Source organism: Cebus imitator, unplaced genomic scaffold (assembly GCF_001604975.1).
Source record: "Cebus imitator isolate Cc_AM_T3 unplaced genomic scaffold, Cebus_imitator-1.0 Scaffold112, whole genome shotgun sequence".
Taxonomy (NCBI): Eukaryota; Metazoa; Chordata; class Mammalia; order Primates; family Cebidae; genus Cebus; species Cebus imitator.
In genome coordinates this window covers 1,719,845-1,744,148 of record NW_016107427.1, presented here as the reverse complement: position 1 = coordinate 1,744,148, position 24,304 = coordinate 1,719,845, and the positions used below count along the sequence as shown (strand labels likewise).

Genomic DNA, 24,304 nt, shown 5'->3' with positions numbered 1-24,304 from the left:
GGTGACCCAGGAACTGTAATTTTCTGTGAGAGAGCAGCAATTTCATTACCCCTTTATGTCAAAGCTGTAATTGATCATCCTTCAATGCCTAGTATAAAGTCTGTTAAATTAGGGTCCTCAGATTGCTTTGCGAACTTTTAAAAAAAATAATTACAGGCCAGACACAGTGGCTCACGCCTGTAATCCCAGCACTTTGGGAGGTCAAGGCAGGTGGATCTTTTCAGATCAGGAGTTTGAGACCAGCCTGGCCAACATGGTTAAACCCCTTCTGTACTAAAAATACAAAAAAATATTAGCTGGGTGTGGTAATATTACACACACCTGTAATCCCAGAGATGCAGGAGGCTGAGACATGAGAATCACTTGAACCTGGGACAGGACTACTCCAGCCTGGGTGACAGAACGAGACTCTGCCTCAAAAAAAATTTAAAATTTGCCATTTATGTTAAAATATGTCATTTTAAGTTATGTAAATTCAAGCATAATTACTGAACACAATGCAATCCAAAATGTGCACAGTAAGCCCCGTGTGAAGTGTTCACATGCTGTTCTGAGGTCGGCTGGATCTGGAGTTTCTGGGAATGCTCTATTGGGCTGGCACGTCTTGGGCTATGGAGGCCCAGATGCCCTCCTAGATGCTGGATGTTGGTGTGTGTATGCCTCGATGGTGGTATTAGGGTTTCCTTCCAGAAGCTACTCAAGGCTTCGTCTCAGGTTCTATCTAAAAGTATTTATACAGGAAGTATTCTAAATGTGGATTTATAGAGATAACACATGTATAGAAATAGTGTAAATTTGTGTGAACTGAAGCAGGCAAGCTTCTAGTCTTCCCTTTCCAAATGCTTTCCTTTTACTCCCCCTCATGTTAAAGATTTAAAAATATATGTTTTAAAAGGTCACTTAAAACTTGTAAAAATTATTCAACGTATACAGAAATTTAAAAAGCAGCATTGCAAGTTATGTGAGATTATATATGTCTGGTCTTTGGAACCAGGTTGAAATCATAGCTACAAGGTTCTTTGGATGAATGGGGATGGGAGGGGTAGAGTGGAGTAGACAAGCTGGACTTACTAACTAGGCTTGCTAACTAGGCTTGCAATGGCCCCCAGCAGTTACTGTTCCCAAGTCAAATGCTGCAATGTGGCACTGAACGCCACAGCAGCAGTGCATTCCTAGAGAATTCTGCAAGGTGGCAGGTGGCAGACTTAGGGAGTGCCTGCCAGTTCTGCCCTTCCCACTCTACCCAAAACAAGGAGGCCTTGCACATGACCTCATCATATTTTGACTTTATACATTTAATGAACCAAACAAAAGGTAAGTATCTTTTGATTTCCCAAGGCAGAGTTGTGGGTAGGGTACCCAGGTTCCTTAACCCCATCTTTAACTCAGTAGGACGTGGCATCTCCTTTGAGGCTCTTCATGGAATCCGGGAAGTGAAACCCTGGTCCCCGGATGCTCCAAACCAGTCCTGGTGGGATTCTGTTTTCTGGGCCCATTTCTGAGTGAAGTCAAGGAATGGAGGTAGGCAGCTCTCAGGCGTCTCTGTTGCACGATGGGGCTGGCCGGTCCCAGTGGCTGCCTAGACGTGGCTGGCTGGGTGCGCCTACAGGAGGATGGGCCGCAGGGCCAGCGGGGCCAGCAGGAGGATCGGGCCCAGCTTGGGGCGCTGGCCGCGGGCCTGGAGCTCGATGCTGGGCAGGGGCCTGCTCACCGATGAGTTGCTACCCGGGGTCGGGGTGGGGGTCGGCGCGGTGGCCTCGGGCTCTGAGAGGCTCTGTACCGGCAGGAGTAGGACCAGCAGCAGCAGCAGCGCTCGCGCAGGTCGGGCCGCCATGGCCGAGTGCTCCAGCTCTTCCCCTTAGCTAGTGCCGCAGTCGCGGCCGATGCCTGGAGCGTCTGTTCCCCGGGGTCTTCTCCGGTCCTGTCCAGTGAGGTCCTGACAGCTGCACCCTGCCTAACTCCTGCCCACGGCTGTTAACGGTCAGCCCCGGTAGGAACAGACGGCCGCCTCGCGCGCCCTGGCGCTCCGGAGCTGGTACTGCGCTCACGTGCTCAATGTTCCCTGCACACGGGCGGCTGTGTCCCGACAGTCTTGCGCCTGGCGCAGCTTAGCTGCCCAGCGGGCTTTAGCAGGTGTGGAAACGCCCGCTGCCAGTTGCTGAGTGCTGGGTGCAGAGGATCTCTGCAGACACCCCAGGCTCCGTTGTTTCAGGCACCCAGGAAAACCTCCTGAAGTGTGTGTACAGAGTTTCTGTTTTGGAAGCTTTGAAGTTATGATTAAGTATACCTGTGATGTAAGAAAACATTTTTTAATGCTTGTCAAAAGTTTTGCAAGTATGTAACATTTACTTCCTGTACTGGAGTTTAAAGAAAGCATTACTTCCCAAGTAATCATTGCTTCTTTTGCTTTTGGAAGTTGTCATGAACTTCCCCATCTTTAGAACTTTAACATTTCTTTCTCCAAGCAGAAAGCTTGTGAAATATTCTGGATAGTGTATGCTTCATACACAAGCATTTGGAGTTTGTGAATGCTGGGTATGTTAGCACCCAGTCTTGCTGACTGTTACTTGGGAGACGAGTGCTGCTTAAAATTGAGTAAGGGATGAGTAGTAACAGTGGTGGACGTAGTTTTGCCAGACGTGGTTTATTTTAAACTGAGCATATCTTGTGCTTGCTTATTTTTTTATTTGAGACAGGGTCTCACTCTGTGACTCAGGCTGGAGTGCAATGATAATCACGGCTCACTGCAGCCTCAACTTCCAGGCTAAAGTGATCCTCCCACGTCAGCCTGCTGGGTAGATGGGTCTATGGGACTACAGGTGCACCACCACACCCAGCTAACTTTTTAAATTTTTTGTAGAGAAGGAGTCTCACTATGTTGGCCAGGCTGGTCTTGAACTGAGCTTAAGTGATCCTCCCTCTTTGGCCTCCAAAGGTGCTAGGATTACAGGTGTGAGCCACCATGCCTGGCCAGTGTGCTTATTTTTATTCTAACTAGAATTATCTTTTTTACCTTGGTCTGTGTCTGTTATCAGCACAAGGGTTTAAAATAATTTTTCGTTTCTTGGAGGTAATTATGCAGACAGTTCAATAGGAGAAGGCAGTTTCCTCAGCACATTTGGGGTGCTGTTATCAGAAAGAGGGGGATGCGTTCAAGGCAGCAAATGGTACCACAACTGTATCTTTTAAACATGTAGCTACATGTTCCATAAAAGAGCATATAAAAAATAGAGTGAGGTTCTTTATTGGAGAAATTATTGATTCTAGGACTGGGCAGGAAATACACAAGTGCCAGAAATGCCAAGGAAATGCCAAGAAACAAACATAACCACGCCTATATCAATGGGTGGTATCAAAGGGACCCAGGAACCAACTGAAAGAGCTCCCAGTGGCCAAAGCTGGAACAATTTCTACAACAAAATTAAGTAGTGTTGGATTATAGCCCAGAGATAAATAAATATCCATGAGTCCAGACTGACATAAGTAAATGACTGATAAATGGGGAGAAGAGACAAAGCTCCTTTTCCAGCAGAATTCCAAAGCATCTCTGTAGCTGCTATAGCTGCTGTATCTTCCAGGAAGTGGAGCACAACCCCCACCCCAAGGCAAGGGCTGTGCAGAGCAACTTACTTCCAGAGAGGACAGCATAGGGCGTGGAGGGGGGGGTGGCTCAACCCAGCAGGGGCCAGGTCAGCCTCACAGTGGTGAGTCCATTAAGCCAGCGGTCCCCAACCTTTTTGGCACCAGGGACTGGTGACAATTTTTCGATGGACTGAGGTAGGGGCTGGGAGAATGGTTTTGGATATAACCAAATTATCTTGAATTATCTGGAGATAATTCAAGCTCATTACATTTATTGTACACTTTATTTCTATTATTACATTGTAATACATAACGAAATAATTGTGCAACTCACCATCATGTAGAATCAGTGGGAGTCCTGAGCTTTTTTTTCCTGCAACTAGATGATCCTATCAGGGGGTGATGAGAAAACAGTGGCAGATCATCAGACATCAGATTCTCTTAAGGAGTGCGCAACCTAGATCCCTCCATGCGCAGTTCACGGTAGGGTTCTAGTCCTGTGAGAATCTAATGCTGCCACTCACTGATCTGCCACAAGGTGGAGCCCTGGCAGTCATGTGAGCGATGGGAAGCGGCTGGAGACACAGATGAAGCTCACTCGCCTGCCCCCCACTTACCTCCCACAGTGTAGCTCAGGCCCCTAACAGGTCATGGAGTGTTACTGTTCCGTGGCCCAGGGGTTGGGGACTCCTGTATTAAACCATACTAATGTAAGATATTAATAAGAGAAAGTGGGTGTGGGGTTTGTGGGAATTTTCTGTATCATCTGCTCAATTTTTCAAATCTAAAATTGTTCTAAAAATAACGTGTACTTTAAAAATAAGTGTTTTTTAAAAAACACATTTTGTATCTCTATCTTCTGCTCCAAATAAATATTGTCCTGACTTTTGTGTAAATGGTTCTACTAGGTTTCTTTGATTTCTTAACTTTGTCTGTTACCCTAAAGCAGTATATCTTCTGGTTTTGAACACTAAGTAGTCAGGGCACACTTATCAAACCAGGCTGGGGGTCGGTGATAGTTGATCTCCAAGGGGTTCACTGTGGGGGTCCCTCCTGGAGCAGCCAGCTTGTATACTTGCGCATGTTTCACAAGTGCATTCTGTTCCCTTCAGTGAGGTAGGACTGCCGCCCTCTCCTTCCACTTGGGCTTTCCCTTTCTCATCTTTCTCGTTGTGCCTGGCAGCCTTGGGTATCTGTGAAATGGCTGAGAAGAGGCTGTGCTGGGGAATGTGGTTAGTTTTGGTGCCATATATATATGTGAAGAGTCAGGTGCTGTCCGGGTGCTGTCAGCTTGGATTCTGGAGTTGTCGCGGGTAGTGGGGCCCATAAAGGAGCATTGTCAGGGGAAAGAGGCTGTTGCCACTGCACACATTTTGCTGGGGACTCCTGGGATAGAGTGGGTTCCAGGAAAGAGCAGAGAAAAATTGGATCAGTGGAGACACAGTGGAGGTCAGGGCAGGGACAGGCCTTCCTGCAGCTGGGAGATACAAGGAATGAGGGACGGACCCAGGAGAACCAGAGGTGTTTCTCAAGGAGAGAATCTTCAAAGGTTGAGATGAAACTCTCGTCATACTTGCTAGTAGTAACCTCTAGCAAAGCTGAGGTGCTCTGTTTTGGCTAAATAAGACAGACATGGCGTTGCGGGTCTCCCTGTGAAGGGCTGGAAGCAGGGAAATGTCAGCAGTGGCAAGCGTGCATTCTGGGGAGTAGGGACTTTACCTGGTGCTGGTGGGAAGCCCATGGGCCGGCAGATGCCTTCTGTTGTCCCGGCAAGCCTCGCAGCAGCCCCCCTGGGTGGCCTCACACAGAGCAGCTGCACACCTGCTCTTGGAAGTTTTTTGGGGGTGCCTGCTGGCTACAAGGGGTCTAGATGTTTATGACATTGATATAAAGTCTGCATTTTTCCCTTGGGGAAAATGCTCCCAAATAATGAAGTACCCAAGTTCTGAGAATATAATTGGATAACAGGGTTGAGTTGAAGAAACTTACTTAATAGGGTTAAAGTGGAGACAAGGACAGCATGTAAAGCTTTGGGTTTACTTCCCAGGTGAATTTTCTTTGTGCTTTAGATGCATCATTGCTTCTTTTGTTTGTTTGTTTGTTTCTTGAGATGGAGTCTCTCTCTTTCCCCCAGGCTGGAGTGGAGTGGCATGTTCTTGGCTGACTGCAACCTCTGCCTCCTGGGGTCAAGCGATTCTCCTGCCTCAGCCTCCCAAGTAGCTGGGATTACAGGTGTCTGCTACCACACCTGGCTAATTTTTGCACTCTTAGTAGAGATGGGCTTTCACCATGTTGGCCAGGCTGGTCTCGAACTCCTGACCTCAAGTGATCTGCCCACCTTGGCCTCCCAAAGTGCTAGGATTATAGGCATGAGCCACCGCACCCAGCGTTCTTCTTTGTATTTTAATATTTGTGTAATTTATGGTTTTCTAGAGGAGCTTTGGTTTCATTTTAGCCAAAGTATGATACAAGAGGTGGAAGGCCTGGTTTCTGTTTCCTTCATCTGCGCCTGACTGGTCCCCATCTGTTCCTTCTCAGATCACAATTAATTGAATATATTTTAAGAGAGAAAAATCATAAAAGCCCTAAGGAAATATGGAATTATTTAAAACACTAAAGCTAAAAGCATTCTAGCATTGTGTTGCTTTTATGTTCTTTATTACATTTTCTTCATGCACACACACATATATGAGAATATTTCTCAGTATGTAGGTGATTTCAAGGACTGGCTTCCTTCATGAAAATGTATTGTTGGTTGCAAGAAGTTAGGGGACTGGAAACATGATTTGTCTGTCTGTAGAGGTGAAGTTCTGAGAAACTCACCACTGTCTAGTCTTTATGATTGTGAACTTCTTGAGTGAGTTCCCTTTTTATAGTATACCCACGTCTAGGAATTTTGGCTGAAATCAGCTTCTTTGCTTTTTAGACTTTGTGCTGGTGATAGTGTTGTCTTTGTTCTGTAAAACAACTATAGAGGAATACCAACAGTCTAGTTCAGAAATTCTTTTGTAAGAACAAAAACTACCCTGTCATTTCATGTTTTAGGATTGTTTGCTTCTCAACTTGATGAAGTTGTTCTTAGATTCTCAAGTGTTATCAAGCTTTCAAAAAAAAAAAAGCTGTTTTGTTTTTTTTTTTCTCATCCACAGCATTATTCCTTTCTTTGCTTTTATTACAATTGTGTCTTATAGCTGGCATGTTAAATCCCATGGGAGGTTTTTTTTGTTGTTTATATATATATATATATAATAGGTCCTTTCTCTACTTGGCTATGTTGCCTGCTGAGTTTAAAGCCTTTTTATGACATTTAACAAAGCTCTCTGTGTTCAATGTGGGTTGTGGTTGTGTTTAATGTTGCAGCCTAGACTCATATATTAAGTACAGATATCATCTGTCATTTAACTTATCCTTGCTCTCAGTGTGTTTATCATCATATCTCTAAGGCTATCCTAAATACTTGAGCTGGAGACAGAAGGGGTGCCTAGGCCAAGTACTGGGATGCCTGCACTCAGCTTCTCAGCTGTGAGTCTGCACTTGGAAACCCACAAGAACTCTGGGGAGCCACAGGCCTTGGGGTTTTTTGCCGTCCCCTTTTTATTCTCCAGATAACGAGTGACTTGGGAACTTCCGAGCAACTTAAAATATTTAGCTCACTGTACTTTTATAAACCATGTTTGGTGCTGCCTATGATAGGGTCCTTCTAGTGGGAGGTACACAAATTTAATTAAGTATAGTTAAACAAGAGCCAGGAAGGCAAAGAAGGTATTGCTGAGAATACATGTGGCTGAATATACTTTTGGAATGCTAATTTGTCTCTCTCTGTGTCAGTTGTATCACCCCAAAGCAAGGAGTAGGTGCTGGACTTGAGTACATCAGGGCAGGGCTTGTGGCAAGGCAGGAAGAGGTTGCACAAAGCACAGATGTGCAGTTTCATTAATCAATATGAAGGAATCCTAATGTATCCACTGACTAGGTTGAGTAAAGGAAAGAAAAAACAAAGGCCTAAAATATGAAAAAGAAGAAATAAAGCTACCTGTTTTGGGAATACCTGGGAGCAGTCTGTCTAGTAGAAATAAAAAATTAATATGCAGATGTCAATGATATTCATATACACAGAAAATCAGAATATTATGGAAGAGACAACCCCATTAACAAAAGCAACAACAACGAGATAGTACTTAGGAATAAGCACAATAAGAATTGTTCAAAAGCTAAGTGAAGGAAACAGTAAGTTGAGAAAGTCCCAGGAGTCACCTTGAGCAGGTGGAAAGACACCTTGTTCTTGGTTAGGATGGCTTGGCGTTATTAAGATGTCAGTTCTAACTTAATTTACAAATTTAATGTGATGCTAATAAATATGTGAAAGCAAAAGACTCAGTTTTTTTTTTTTCTTGGACTGGACATGTTGATTCTAAAATTGAAATCGCATGAATACCTAGAAAACTTAGAAAAGAAAGAGCCAAGAAAAGGAAAATAGCTCTACTAGATATTAAAACATACTACAAAGACTCTTTATGGATAATAGTGTGTTGAGGCTGCATGAATAGCCAGACAGACCAATGGAAGAAATAAGCCCTCGTATAGATGGAAATCTAGTATATGATAAACGTAGTATCTCAGATTGTTGGGTCAAAGATCGATTGTTAAATACATGTTCTTGGGACAATTGGACACCATTTTGTAAAAGATATCATTAGGATTTATACCTTACACCACATACAAAAATAGGCTGCAAGTGGGTCAGAGGACTCAGTGTGAAAAAGGGAACTATTCCAGTGTTAGAAACATGGGTGAATATAACCTACATGTTGGGAAAGGCCTTTTTAAAAGTGTAACTCAGAATTCAGGTTCAATAAAAGAAAAGATGGATGAATTTAACTACATTACAAAATACTGCAACCAGCTTGGGCAACATGGCAAAACCCACTTGTACAAAAAAAATACAAAAATTATTTTGGTATGGTGACATACACCTGTAGTCCCAACTACTTGGGAGGTTGAGGTGGGAGGATCACCTGACCCCAGGAGGTTAAGGCTACAATGAGCCATAATTGTGCCACTGCAGCCTGGGTGACAGACCAAGACCCTGCCTCAAGGAAAACAAAACAAAAAAAGCAACAAACAACTTTTGCCTAACCAAAAACAAAACAACACAATAAGGTCAAAAGACAAAAATACCAATTGTGAGAAAACCTTTGTAGCATATCATAAATATTTTAAAAGTTGAGGGGAAAAACCCCAAAATCGTAGGGAAGTGGGAAAAAGGCATGAACAGACACATATGCACATACACAGGTGCTTAAAAATGGTCCATGAACTTAAGTAAGATACCATTTCTTACAGATTTGCAAATAATTAAAAGTCTCAGTTGATAGCTATCTCTAATAATGGTGCTGTTTCTCAGGTACATGTTTCATTGGAAGTGACGTATTAAATAAAAGTGAAGAGGCAGTTGCCTTTTCAGCTTGAAAGAGCATTAAAGTTTATGATTGTTAACTTCTAAATTTATTCTCAGTGTGCTTTGAAATAGACTTTATAACAAAAACAACAGTAACTCTCCCTAGATTTCCTAGGAAGTAGGTGCTGAATTCTCATGCACCTGCCAGGATGGACACGCTCTACCGTGGATTCCTCTGGGCTGTTTCTCCTTCCCTCCAGCCACTACAACCACATCCCCAAACCTAGGGGTTGTTAAATTTTGGTAGTTTCCACACTTCAATTTTTTTCTTAGGATGGCTCTGTATTCATTATGGATTTCATAAGACACATGGCTGGAAGGTATCTGATACATATTAAACACAGAATTTAGTTAGAAGGATAGTATTCCATTGGTGAAGGCTATGTGATTGGAGCCCAAGCCAAGCCAACCAGAAGTTGGATCACCTGAACAGGGCCCTGCAAATGCACCTGAAGGAGGTGGCATTGCTAGGACTCTACTTTTGGAGCCAAATCAATGGAGTCAAAAGGACTTTGAGTAAGTCCTTGCTCAGGATGGCACAGCTCTCAGCTGTAGGGCTGGGACCAGACCAGGCTCTGGGGTTCATGCGGGAATCACCAGACTGCCCTGCTGCCCCCTCCTGTATACCCGTGTGTGCGCGCACGTGTGCATGCATGCGTGTGCATGACCATGAGTTCTGTGGTACCACCAAGTTGTCATAAACGCTTTTGTTTAACAAGTCAGGAGCAGTTTCCCGTTTTGTAGACTGATTTTCTGTGACCTGGATTTTAACGTCCTGGTCAAAATGTAGAAAAGTATCCACCTTTCTTTATCAGCCTCGAGACTGGTTTGTTTTTCTGCGTAGCATGCATCACCACCTCCTGATGCTGCAGGTTCAGCTCATGTACTCTGCGCCCCCCAGGACTGGAGGCTTCGTGCAGACGGAGACTTTTGTTTTTGCCACATCCTCCTGGCATGTAGAAGGCACTCAAGTGTTTGTTAAGAATAAATGGGCGGGCTGTGGTATGTTTAACCTAGCAGTGCACCTTTTGGTTGTTTCCAGGTTTGCTGTTAAAACCAGTGTCTCAATGCCCCTCTTTTTGGATGCTTTTGGTGATAGAGAAGCCAAAGCACACTGGTTTTAAGCAAAAATCATTTATTTATTCCTGAAATTTTCCTTTGAAAACTTGTTGTATGAGGTTATATGTCAGTATGTAGTTTCCAGCCATACTGTGAGGAGTTTTCTCTTTATTTTTGTCTTTATAGACATTAGTGGAAAGCCAAAAGTAGTGTGGGGGCTACCACTAGTCACGTTTCAGCTGGAAGTGCGGTGTGAACATTTATTTTTGCCTTACAGTGCTCGCTCTGAAAAAGTCTGACCACTTTTATTTATAACTTTCTGCCCTATTAGCTGGGTGCAGGGAGAAAAGAAGCTCAAATTAGTCAGTTTGCTTTGTATTTATTTTTACTTGACCTTTTCATTTCCACATTTTGAGAAGAAAATGTGAGATTCTTTCCTCTGCATAATTATCTTCCTTGATGAGAAACCATTTTCAGTCATATACTCTGAAAGTGGTGAAATTAGCCTCAGGGTAGCATGTTTAGCTTTTTCCATTCATGAAACAAATTTTAAAATGTTAATCTGTTTATTCTATGAAATAATTATTTTCTTATTTCCAACTAATTTGAAAACCAGTACATTTCTGTGCCAAGTAATTGCTGTGTTTTCTGGAGCATCCAGCAAGCCTCTGCACGGGTGTGGTGTCTTGAGGACCAAGGTGTCAAAGAGCCAGTGAGGCAGGGGTGTGGAGGATTGCTTTACCCTTTGTTTTCTACTTACCTTTTTCTTTGGGAATTGAACTAGACAACTGCTACTGACAATAATGTATTTTCATCCCTAGGAGGTTAAACTCCTCACCTATAACCGTTTGAGGAATAAACCTAATATACTTAAGCACGTATCAATGCTTTTGGAAATTGTAATATTCTAGGAGTTGCTAGCATTTATGGCACTTTAAATATTTCTAGTCATAGTTGCTCTCAGGATTCATTTATTTTGATTAGGTAATTAATTTTTTACCATTATTTTAAAAAATAAATAAAATTTTAATCATCTCAAGGACAGAAAGCCAAGATTCTTATGCTGCTTCCTAAATGCAGTGGGCACATCTCTGTCAGTTTTTACCTTCTGAAAGGTACTCCTGAGTGCTGTGCTGAGCTCTGCCTGTCTGTCCATGCTCTTTGGACATAAATCTCTTTCCTACACTCCCCCTGCAGGGGACGGTGCTAGTGAGAGCTCAGATCGAGAGTGCCAGAGCACTCTTTTGTCTCTCAGCTCATCAGCAGTGAGTTTTAAGACAATCAGGGTTTGCCTTTGTTGTTAAGAAGCAGGCAGGAGAGCATGCAGAGGAAGGTGCAGCTGAGTGAAGCATCACAGAGCCCACTGTGCCTTTCACCCGGGCCAGTCCCTGAAGGCTTCCTCAGGGTCCTCCTGTGAGCGTGGGCGCCTGCCGCTGACCTCTGTGGGTGATTTGTAATTTGAGCTTGTATCCTGCAACCTGTTTGTTTAGGTGTGCCTGTTTGTTTATAACTTTTTAATAGACTTTATTTTTTAGAGCAGTTTTATATTTACAGCAAAATTGAGGGGCATGTACAAAGATTTCCCATATGCCCCCTGCCCCCACACATGCACAGCCTCCCCCATTATCAACATCCATATCCAGAGCCATGTATTTGTTAGAGTTGATGACTCCACATTGACACCTTATTACCCAGAGTTCATCATTTCCATGATGGTGCACTCTTGGTGTTGGCCATTCTATGAGTTTGTACACATTTATGATTGTACGGATCCATCCTTACAATATGCAGAATTGTTTCATTGCCCTAAAAGTCCTGTGCTGCGCCTATTTTTTAACTATATAAATGCAATCAAAGGATGCATTTTTGTGTGTTTTCTTTTGCTCAGTATCACATGTGTGAGGCAGGCCTGTGTTGTTGCTTGTTCATTTTTATTGCTGTCCATAGTACACTGCTGTTCGACCATATCGTATATTCATTCTGCTGGTGATGGATATTTAGACGGTTCCAGTTTGGGGCAATTGTAAGCAAAACTGCTCTGACCATACTGACACATGTGTTTTGGTAAAGAAGCACAGGTATTTCTATGGTGGATGGACTGGCTGTGAGCACACGCACTTCAGTGTGAGTGGTTGATGTTGGTATGGTGCCTGTTGGGGCACTCCACTGCCTGCTCTCACCACACTCCCCATGTGGCATTGACTGCTTTGGAAGTTTCTGTCTTCTTAATTTTTACCATTCTGGCAGGTGTGTGTGGTATTTTTCTGTAGTTTTGATTCTCATGGACCTGCTTACTAGTGAGATTGAGCTTTTGTTACATTTCATGGTCATCTGGACTCTTTGAGGTACCTCCCAAAGTGCCCAGCTACAGCTTCTGTCATCAGGGAAGGAGTAGGTATGGGAACAGTGTCTCTGCACATCTCATGTCATGCCTACATCCCTTCTTCAAGAAAATACTGGTTTTCCCCCTGAAAATTGATAGAAATTGGCTCATCAGTTTTGAGTCTAGCTCAGGTGTCTTTTCTGGAATTGCCTTTGTTTTTCAGTGTAAAGAGGCACAGAGATTTCATATCTGCTACAGATGAGTGCAGGTTAGCTAGACATGCACACAGGCCCTTGGTGGACTTTTCCCATCCCTGGGGCTCCTTATAACCCTTCTCACTTCTCTTCCCTGGCCTTTCTAGGCTGGGGCCAGGGCTTGGGGTAAGGGGCAAGCCTTCTTCTCGGTGTGTACCTCTGTGCAGAGTTGCATGATGAGATTTGGATTCTATTCAAATGCAGTCAGGTAGAAATAAAGGGGGGATTGTCCTGGGTCCCCCACGTTCCTCTTGGTTGATCTGCCCGGGTGTGAGGAGCCGCCCGTCTCGGCAGACCTTTAGTTCCATGTCCAATTTGGGGGATGTGGGCTTCTGTTGTAAATAGGTGACCATGTGATTTATGGCTTGAACAGGGACACTTTTGAGAGTAGTATAATCCTGCAATTATTAATGACCCCAAGATATTTGAGAAGAAGGAAGTCCTGGGGAGACCGGGTCATGATCCCTAGAGTTATGATCTCAAAGATGGAGAGTGTCACGGGGAGGAGGCCCCTCTATGAGTTGTGAGGAGACTACACGTGTCCTGTGTACACAGGCCCTAAGGGTTGCTAGGGCCATGTGAGTAGCCATAGGAAGATGGCTGGAGTTGGAGGCAGAATGTTTTAAGTATTTCACTAATCGACTAAACTTTGTCTGTGAAAAGGGAAATCTACTTGCCTTGCTTGCATGCCTTTCCTAGGGAAATTTTGGGGACTAGGTGAATTTTAAAATATTGGTCAAAATGTGAATTTTTCAGTTTAATCTGAATTCTTTCCTCATCTGTTTTTTAAACCATCCTGGAAGGGAGTCTCTGTACAGCATCACCTGTTAACAGTGACTAGGAGGCTGACCTAAGAGTTGAACTCAGCAGAGCTTCTGATGTTTGAGCAGTGAGCAGTCCTGCCCAGAGGTGCCTCTGCAGCACACGAGCGTTCTTCAGTATCAGTCAGTGTTTAGGAAGCCCTCATAATGAATTAACACAGCTGCAGCCCAGTGACCCCTCTTTGACAAGTGCAGAGATTAATTTTAGCTCAGCAGCTTTCTAAATTTTTCAGATATTTCAAATTGGAAGTCACAAGTGGCTTTTACTTTTGCAAGCGATCTGCTGTTATGAATACCACATATAAGAAAATTTATAATTCAGTTAGTTAAAAATACTTTCAAACACCCGTTAAAGCACCAGAATTACTTTATAAATTGAGGAAACCCATGCCATGTAACACATATGTGCCATTGGTTGTTCTTTTAATAAATACTATGCTTAGTAGACATACTCTACATATCAATCAGAGATTGCGATCCTAAATCAAAACTATGTATCCAGCACATTCTGATATTAGGCAGTGGTTTAGACCAGGGAAGGCTTGGAGGTTGTCTTGGCTCCTACCTTTAAAAGGCTTACCAGCTTTTAGATGGAGTCGTAGATAAGACATGAATAGTAACAGAAAGGAAGCCTGGTTTATCAGCTGTATCAAGTCAGGACACAAGTATCCCCATTCACATTGCTGAACTCCGGAAAATAGCAAAGCGGTATTGTGACATACTTGTCCACAGATACTGCAGATAATCCCAGCACCCCTCTCAGAGGGGTGCCTTGGTGTTTTTGTTCATAAAACCTTGATGATCAGCCCCATCTGTCATCACTGGGCAGGTGGGTAGTCTGTATAGTGGATGCCAGGGTCAGGGGAGGGCTTTGCTTTTGCAGAGTCTCAGGGCTTAGGCTGACCACTTTTTTAAAGGTTCAATTATATTGAAACGAACATTAAAAATATTCCACATCACTTAATTTTTACTGCTTCAGGGCGTATCTGGGCTCTCCCATTGGCTCAGTAATGTGGTTGCTATTAATAACATTGCTGAGGTTGTCATTGTCACCTTAGCATTGTCATCATTACCTCCAGTAATAGCTAACATTCATTGAGTTCTTCCTCCATGCAGGAACTGTGCTGAGTTTTTTGCCTGCATTATTTTTTCATCCTTTGCTGCAACCATCTGCAGCACGCACTGTTACTAACCCGCTTCTGCCAGAGGGAATGCTTGAGACACTGCAGGGTGACAGTAGCCCCAGAGCCAAGGGGCCATATCACTGGATCTGCAGGCCAGCAAACTTCCAACTCGGTGTTCATAATCTTGGTCCTGGGGTTGCACTGACCTGTAGAGAGCTGGACGTGGAGAATGGATTGGAGAGCTTTGATTTGAAACAACAGCAAAGTGGCATGATCTTTTGGGAAGTACACTTTTTCAAGTCATGTATCTACTCACAGACAGGCTTTGTGAGATTCTTGCTTTGTAAGGTCCCAGGGAAGATATATATATATATATATTTAGATGGAATCTCACTCTGTCGCCCAGGCTAGAGTGCAATCGCGCAATCTCACTGCAACTCACTGCAACGGCAGTGAGGTTGCTCACTGTAACCTCCGCCTCCCGGGTTCAAGCCATTCTCTTGCCTCAGCTTCCTGAGTAGCTGGGATTACAGGCGCCCACCACCACACTTGGCGAATTTTTGTATTTTTAGTAGAGATGGGGTTTCACCATCTTGGCCAGGCTGGTCTTGAGCTCCTGACCTTGTCATCCACTCACCTCGGCCTCCCAAAGTGCTGGGATTACAGTTGTGAGCCACCAGGCCCAGGCAGATTTAAGGCAATCAAACTTCCAGTGATAAACAATATTTGAACTTAGTCTATTCCTTTACCCTAGAAATGCAGAAATACATGGTTTTGGATGGTTGACCTCACTGGTTGGTGGGCACGAGGAGGTGGTCTGCTTTGGTGCTAATGACTGACTGTGAGTCACAGAGTGAGTGAATGCAGGGCCTGCTGTGGTAGGATAGCTTTCTGCTGATTGGATCAGCAGTGCACCAGCTTCCTCACAGGGCATTTGCCAGTCAGGGTGATGTCTCTGGATCACTCAACTTGTCCCTGTCAGAGCAAGGAATAAGAAACCCAGTTAGATTGTCAGTATCATCAGATGCCATTTACATCTCAGTCAAATTAACGGTCGGATCACTGACTTCTTATAGGTATAGATCTTTTGACTTCAGCATAATCTCTTCCCCTTTTTCTACATCGTTGGGTTTTGAAGGAGTTTTACTATGTAAATCTTTAACATATTTACCTGTTTACTGTTTAACTTAAGAGTTGAGATAACTTTTAAAATTTGTGTCCGTTAAACCCAAGGACTCTTGCAGAAGTTGTGTTTTTTCTTCTTTCATCTGTACTGCATGTGAGGAATTATTCACTTGCTCTAAAGTTCAAACGTGTGAGTCTGTGGTGCTGTCACATAACACGTGATATTGTGGGTGGGTCCAAGAGCTCATGGCCTTGGTCAATAGGACTTAGTAGCTCACTTAATATCTGGGGCCAGGGTGTCACCACATTAAGTATTAGGGACACTTGCCCATCCTTTAAGGGGATTTTTCCCTCAGCAAAGTAAAATGCTGAAGAGATATATATTTGTAAATTAACTGATTTCACCTTTGTCATCCTCTTTTCACAAGGAACCATATGTTGCATTCTTGTAGAGTGGAGACAAAGTCTTTTGCACAAGGTTGGGGCATCCTAGGGTGAAAAGGTAAGTGCTTTCGGGGGATGCTAATTAAGATGGTATCTACTGGCCGGGCGCGGTGGCTCAAGCCTGTAATCCCAGCACTTTGGGAGGCCGAGGTGGGTGGATCACGAGGTCAGGAGATTGAGACCATCCTGGTCAACATGGTGAAACCCCGTCTCTACTAAAAATACAAAAAAAAAAAACATTAGCTGGGCATGGTGGCGCATGCCTGTAATCCCAGCTACTGAGGAGGTTGAGGCAGGAGAATTGCCTGAACCGAGGAGGTGGAGGTTGCGGTGAGCCCAGAAAGCACAAATAAAATCACCCCTGGGTATAAAAAATAAAAAAAAAAAAAAAAAAAAAGATAGTATTTACTGCGCTTCTCTCAGTGTCCCCAGGGTGAAATTCCTCAGGTGACAGTGACAGGAACAGCTGCTTGTCTGAGCTCATTTTTGTCTTCTGAACAGGATCGGCCTTGGAATTGGCCTTTTTTCCATCTTCAGCCCCAGGTTGGGGCTGGCCTGGGCACGGCCTGTGCCTGTGCATGCCGCACAGCAGCACTCTTGTCTGCCTTCCCTTGCCTCGGCTGCTAAGTCTTTGGAGAAAACTCTACATTTGTGAGCTTCTTCTGAAAGATTTAGTCTTTTATTTAGAAGCAAAATATGTTTATTGTGAACTGTACATACTTTGCAGAAATGCATAACTAGGAAGAGACATGATTAGTCCCATTGCATAGAAGCAAATTTGTTATCATTTTGTGTGTTTTCTTTGTGTCTGTATTAGTTCCTTCTCACACTGCTAATAAAGGCATACCAAAGACTGGGTAATTTATAAAGGAAAAGGTTTAATGGACTCAGAGTTCAGCATGACTGAGAAGGCCTCAGGAAACTTACAATCACAGTGGAAGGGAAAACAAACACGTCATTCTTCACATGGCGGCAGCAAAGAGAAGTGCCCAGCAAAATGGGGAAAAGCCCTTTACGAAACCATCAGATCTCATGAGAACTCACTCACTGTCATGAGAACAGCATGAGGATAACTGTCCCCATGATTAAGTTACCTCCCTCCAGATCCCTCCCACAACACATGGGGATTATGGGAACTACAGCTGAAGATGAGATTTGGATGGGGACACAGCCAAACCTTATCTGTGTCTTTTTTCATGTATATATGTATTTTTTTCTTTTCGAAGCATGGTTGATAGACTGGTTACTCTACCTATTTCTGTAGGCCTCTCAGATCATTGAAATAAGATGTCGTACAAATCAGCAGATGACACTGGCACATAGAGGAATGGTCTGTATTTTAATTTTCAGTGTATAACATTTTAGTAAAGCTTTTACTGGAAATGTTTTCTACCCATATCCTCAGGAAGCCATGTGAAGTAGACAGCCTTGCATTTCGTGGATTGCTCTTGCCAACGATGAAGGGAGCAGTTCTGTTGGATGCTCTTCCCAGACACCTTCTCCAAGGAGGCTTAGCTGCTGCCCTTTTGAGTTTCCTTGGAGGACATCCCCCAAGGACTCTCTGGCTTGTCCTTGTGAAGTTGGTTTGCTTTTTGTGCCAGCTTTTTAGGAATATAAAACGTTGTATGTGTACATAGGAAAAATATAGAGGGATATATACCCACTAGTTTGTGTCAGCACTGGTTTCCAGTATATCATAGATGAGGAGTTTCTGTTATGTATATGGGATTTCTGAGATACACAGGGGTTTTCTGTGCACATCATTCGGTAATGCAGCCATCCCATCACACTCTGAATGTCAGTACAGATAGTGCCTTTCTCTTCATATGACTGTGACACTTTATCTTTTTCTTTCACAGTAAAAGTAAATCTTTTTAAAAATTCTGACTTTATATAAACTAATACAATTCTCATGCTACTTCACTTGTTACAAGAACATATTGTTCTGTCCTATAGATGTACTGCAGTTATTTAATAATCTCCTATTGATAAGGATCTCCTGTTGATAAGGAGATCATTAAATAACTATTTTAAAAAATGGAAGTAATAACCAGCACATGGTAAAAAAACACATTCTAATTCATGAATGGGTATAAATTGAGAGATTTCCTCTTCCTGCTTTCTTTCCTCTCCCCACAAGCTGTACAGGTAGACAATGTATAGCTTGTGGTTTCTTCTCTTGTATTAAGTTCTTCTTGTAGTCACCATTATAGCTTTAACTTTTCTATTTGTGAGTTCATGTTGGGGGTCAACAGGCAGTGCCTTCACACTCTTAACTTTTGGTGAGATTTATATTGACAAGGCTTAAAACATTTGTAGTGTTCCCCATCTGTCATTAGGCTTCCTGTGCTTTTTCTGCAAGGGTAGTCTAAACATTTTAATATAAGGAAAGCAACATTTATAGTATTATGATAATATATTTTGCCATAGAACCTAGTGGTATGAAGTGGAATCCTCCCTCACCAAACCTTTGCCAATGAAAGAATATTGAGATGGAACTCCAAGTTTCTCTTTAGGTGTCCGCTATTTCTGGCTGCCTCAGTTGCCATGGTTTCTCCTATCCCATGGTGTTTGTTTCTTGGATTCTATTTTTGTTTTGCTGGAGCACCTCCTTAATCCACTTCCTTATAGAATGCATGGCTGACAGACTTCTTGGGTTTTTGCACATAATGTTCCAACGTGCAGTTATTTTGTTCTCATACTTCTTGATAATTTGGTGGGGTTTAGACTTCTAGGATCATGTAATTTTCCTTTTGAAATCAGAAAATACCCTCTTATTTTCCAGAGTCTAGTGAGAAGTTGTATATCTGTTTGATCCGTGTTCTATTGTGGGTAAATGTCTTCTACACTCTCCTTCTCTCCCTCCCTGGGCTTCAAGTCCTGACGGTGTGATTTTTCATTACCCTACACCCTGATCTGCTTCCCTTTCAGCCTGCATGTCCATATTGGGATCACCCCTTTGAAAACCTCAGGCTTTCTTTGGAGAGGGATTCTCAAGTTTTAGCCCAGGAATAAAAGAGCTACCCATGGCTCCTACTTCTTGGGATGTTAGGAAGACCCCTTACCTCTGTTATCTTGCTCTGCAGTTTTCTCTGCTTTTCCATGTCAACCTGCTTTCATCTACCTTATGCCCTAAAGTCCCAGGCAGGCTTTCTTGCCTACTGCTAAATCCCTTTGTAAATTTTTAGCACCATGCACTATTATGGTTCATTCACCACCAAAAAGTATCTCTTCTGACATTTTAACAGAGTCCTGAGAAGGATGGAGAGAAGATACTGTGTACTTTATCACCATTTTGAATTAAAAGCCCTTTTAATTCATTAATTAATTAATTTACAGGCAGGGTCTCACCCTGTTGCCCAGGCTGGAGTGCACTAGTGTGACCATGGCTCACTGCAGCCTCCACCTCCAGGGCTCAAGCAATACTCCTGTCTCAGTCTCCTGAGTAGCTTGGACCCCTGTCACGTGCCACATTTGACTGACTGATTTTTAAATTTTTTGTATAGATGGAGTCTTGCCACGTTGCGTAGACTGGCCTTGAACTCCTAGGCTTAAGCCATCCTTCCACCTTGGTCTCCTAAAGTGCTGAGCACGCCACTGTGCCTAGCCTAAAAGCCGTTATAGATCACTGTCAGTGGCAAAATTAGTGCCTTGGTCACCTTTATCAGTGGCTGTTCTTGCTCTCCAGTAGAAATATCACTCAACATTATCAAAGAATTGGGATGAAGTTAAATGAGCCAGTTCAAGTACATTTGATATGTAAGTCCTTATGGGACATGTTGTACTTTATTATGTAAGAGTGTGGCCATAAACTTAAAAATAGCTGGGTAACTTTGTTACCCTTGCCTTGATGGTGTGTTGCAAGTTAGTTAAATTTCATATATTCTTCATCAGCACATCGCCAATAAATGTTACTACTGCATCACAATTTAGGGGAAGTTCTATATATCTGTTTTGAAATAAAGATGGAGGTGACTTATGATACAAGTTATTGAAAAATTATGGCTCCTAAAATTATAAATTTTCATCATTGTATACCCAAACAACCCACATTAAACTAGTGTGAAAATGAGAAAACTAACATTGAAATTATAAAAGCAAGAATGTTGGCAATTAAAATCCATTATAAATAAAGCTGTCATTGATACTGAACAAAATGCTGTTTCTGAGGATGGACTTTGTGGCCCCCGGATGCGGGCATGTTACCGAGCTTTGCACAGGAGCCTCACTTCTTGGTACTGAATTAGGACCTCCCTAAAGTCTAGTAATACCCATGTTTAGGTTATAAATTATGATTTTAGTGTCCCTTAATGATTCACTTCGTAGGTTGCCATGGACTAGCCCTAGTTGTACTGAGAAAAGAAAGACTACGAAACTTTGTTAAGTGCCAAAGAAAGAATTGGGCTTTGGGTCATCTCATAGTCCGTGGTGCGGGCTGACTTTGGCCTCTAGTCACAGATCAGTTTGCATGTCAAATGTTGGCAGTCTCGTGGGGTATTGGGTTCTTATGAATATCTGATTAAATCCATTTACATTTTCACTGTAAAAATGCTTCTGTGCATATGAACACACCATTTTGTATGTGATTTCACACTTTTCATGGGCTTCCTGAAGCCCATTTGTGAACCCTTGACTAAGAAAGCCTGCTCAAGAGAGGAGTATGAAGCCGCCCTTCCTCTGTCTCCTCCTGGTGCTGACTCAGGATCCTCACATGTGTGTAAAACACACTGAGAAAGCCTGTGAAGGCCAGGCATTTCCCGTTTGCTTTTGGTTCTGTTCATGATGGCTTTATCACGGGCACACTAGGACCCTCTGAGGACACCACCCGTGCCACCACATTGCTCTGGGGCAACTTCCAAGCTTATTGCCCTCCCCAAGTAAGGGAAGGAATGTGGAGAAGCTGTGTGTGCTGAGCCTTTATTTTCATTATTGGCAACAATGTTTGTTTTCATTTTATCAGCTTCTTTATTTCTTTATCCTCCATTTTGTTATCTTTCACAGGCAGTATGGATTTTGAGAACAGTGTGAAGTTTATTCTACTAACAGAAATTTACAAAAATACCAATTTGAATGATTGAGAGATTGAAGTTAAAGAACTCTTGAATAGAAATGTCACTGTTAGTTCAGTGCATTGATTTATTGTCACATCTGAAGCCAGCTGTGCATTCTTGGTATGTGTGTATTCGACTCTGGTGTGACCTACTGTCTTTTATATGTCCCTGGATTTAAATTTGCTAATTTCGTTATGATTTTTGTGTCTATATTTATAAAAGCCACCAATAGTTAATTTCTGGAACATCCTTGACAGATTTTACTACCAAGGTTATACTGATCTCATAAAACAAGTTGGGAATGTTCTCTGTTTTTTGTTCGCTGGCACAGTGTGTGTAAGATTTGGGCTTTTACGTTATTCCGCCAGTGCCTTCACATGCTGCTTCCTTTTATATCCACTCTCTTTTGCTACATATTCTTTGTCTGCAAGAGCACAGTTCTTCTGGAATGTGTCCCTTAGGATTAACTATCTCAGGAGAATGATTTGTGTGAAAACATCTTTATTCTTATTGTGGAAGGATTGTTGTTAGGAGTAGAGTTTGTTTTCCTGTCTGCACACCGAAGATTTCATCCTGCTCCTCTAGCTCCTCTCTCCCCTGGGCTCTGGTCATCTGCTCTCAGCCTGACTGTCCCCCTGTACTCCCGCTTCATTTCTCTGTGCTGTGTGTGTCTGGGTTCATGTTTATTTGTATTTACTCTGCTGCAGGTTAGTTGGGCAAATCTGTTTCTGTGAGATACAGATTACCTTTTGGTATTTTCTGTGTCTTGTGTATCTCTGCATTGCTTTCTGGGTTATTGCTTTAGTTCTACTGCCCAGTTTGGCCATTTTCTCTTTAGCTGTGTCTAATATGCTACTAAAACCTGTCCACTGAGCTTTTAATATTCGTCATTGTATCTATTATTTCTGTAGGGTCTGTCTGCTTCCCCACCCCCTCAAGTCTGATTGTTCATTCTTAGTTTTCCTGTTTCCCACCTGTTTGTATTTCCTTGGTTGTTGTTTGTGGTTCATATATTGTGTGTTTGACTTTTCCAGCATGCTTAAGGCTGTTTTCCGAGCTGCATCTCCTCCTCTTGGGGTGATCGGCTTTCTGTCCCCCATTGTTGCTACTAATTCTTAGGACTCATAAAGCCCTTCAAATGGCAGTTACTATGAAAAATTAGAAAGAAGCCTCCTATGTAGCTCCCTCCAGTTGATTATTTTCTCTTGACCTGTTCTTTACTTGCTATGAGCGTATCATTATTTCCTGAAATAATGACCGTCTCAAAACAGTGAAACCTGATCATTTGACCATATTTATTTAACTGCACACCTGTGTAATAGTATTGACTTTATAACCCTGCAAGGTAGAAAATGAGAGTTTAGTTTTTAGTGGAGCAGAGCCCCAATTTCCACAGCCTAATTAAATTATAATGATAAATACCACTTTAAAAGGAAGCACAGTTGCTTCATTTAATCAATATGGTGATTACAGGCACAGAAAACCCGTCAAGTGCTGTGAATGATAAATGTGTTTTCATACAACTTGCATTGTACTTGCTGTTGGTAGGAGGCATGTAAAATCCTCAATGGTCCCTCTTTTCATAGCATTGCTGTAGTATTGGAATTTCCCTTTGTTAGTAGATAGTGGGTTATAAACCCATGTGGAAACCCCCTCAACTTGACGAATTTGGGGTCATGCTATTTTCAGAAGAGGATTTCCTGAAACTGGGAGCAGTCACCCAGAGAAAGCTCTGGGAAGATGGTAGTGCTGGGGTTGAAGCTGAGCTGCCGGCCCCTGGCTTGTCAGTGGATGGAGACCAGAGATGTGCAGAGCTGCTTATCCCACAGTACTTCCCTTTCCCCATCCACTTTTTCTGGTGGCTCACTCCCCACCAGTTTCACAGGATTGCTCCAGGCAAATGGAGAACACGGTGCAGGTTGAAGCTCTTGGCCCTAGCTTGTGAGCTGGCTTCTTAGCACCTCCAAGCACGATCTCCTTGAACATAGTCTCCTCAGTCTCTCTCTTTTTGGTGAGGAATATAAAATTTCTAGTTGCCTTTGCGCATAATCTGGTAACTTTTCTGCACCTGCAGTTCATTAGTTCTTTTCTGACTGTGGCAGATAGTTAGCGGGTTGCAGTTGTTGGTTAGTTGTTTCATATGGTTGATCATACAGCAGCTACTTGGTCCCATTGTTATTGTTAGTACTCTGTGAAGCTAGTTGTCATTGCTGGCATTTTTTTTGTTCCATTATCTAATTATTTGTTTTCTAATACATTTTTATTATGAGATACCTTTCATAAAGATGAGTACATATCTAAGAGAATAATTTTAATTGCATGTCCATGTAACTCTCACCCAGGTTAAATAGATATTGTGTACCTCACAGTTTCCTTCATGCTCTTTCCGGATGACAGCTCCCCACATCCATACACACATCTAATATATACTATGTGTGCGTATACATATTTTTTTAGTTAATTAATTAATTATTATTATTTGAGACAGTGTTTTGCTCTGTGGCCCAGGCTGGAGTGTAGTGGCATGATCATAGCTCTCTGCAGCCTCAACTTATCAGGCTTAGCTGATCCTCCCACCTCAGCCTCCATGGTAGCTGGGACTACAGACATGAGCCACCACTCCTGGCTAATTTTTTTACTTTTTGTAGAGATGGTGTTCTCCCTGTGTTGCCCAGGTTGGTCTTGAACTTCTGGGCTTAAGCAATCCTCCTGCCTCTGTCTCCCAAAGTGCTGGGCTTACAGGTGTGAGCCAGCATGCTGGCCCTTGGGTTTTTGAGACAGGGTCTCACTCTGTCACCCAGGCTGGAATGCAGTGGCAGGATTATGGCTCACTACAGCCTTGAACTCCTGTGCTCAAGCAGTTGTCCTGCCTTAGCCTGCTGAGTAGCTGAGACCACAGGCGCACACCCCCATGCCTCGCTGCGTTATTATTTTTTTGTAGTGATGGGGTCTCCATGTGTTGGCCTAGGCTGATCTTGAACTCCTGGCCTCAAGTGATCCTCCTGCCTTGGCTTCCCAGAGTGCTGGGATTATAGGTGTGAGCCACTGTGCCTGATGATAGCC

The 24,304-nt window shown here is 43.0% G+C and overlaps 1 protein-coding gene across 2 annotated transcripts in view; it reads left to right on the top strand.

Annotated features, from left to right (window-relative positions):
• Window positions 1–24,304, top strand: part of ADARB1 (adenosine deaminase RNA specific B1) — a 150,309-nt gene that overhangs the window by 27,594 nt on the left and 98,411 nt on the right. Inside the window, exon 1 of one of the 2 annotated variants that reach the window (XM_017538537.2) lies at window positions 16,172–16,248. The exons of the other annotated variant lie outside the window; for it this stretch is intronic. The gene's annotated coding sequence lies outside the window, so the exon portion shown is untranslated. Of the gene's footprint in view, window positions 1–16,171; window positions 16,249–24,304 lie in introns of those variants that run through there. 2 annotated transcript variants of the gene reach the window in all.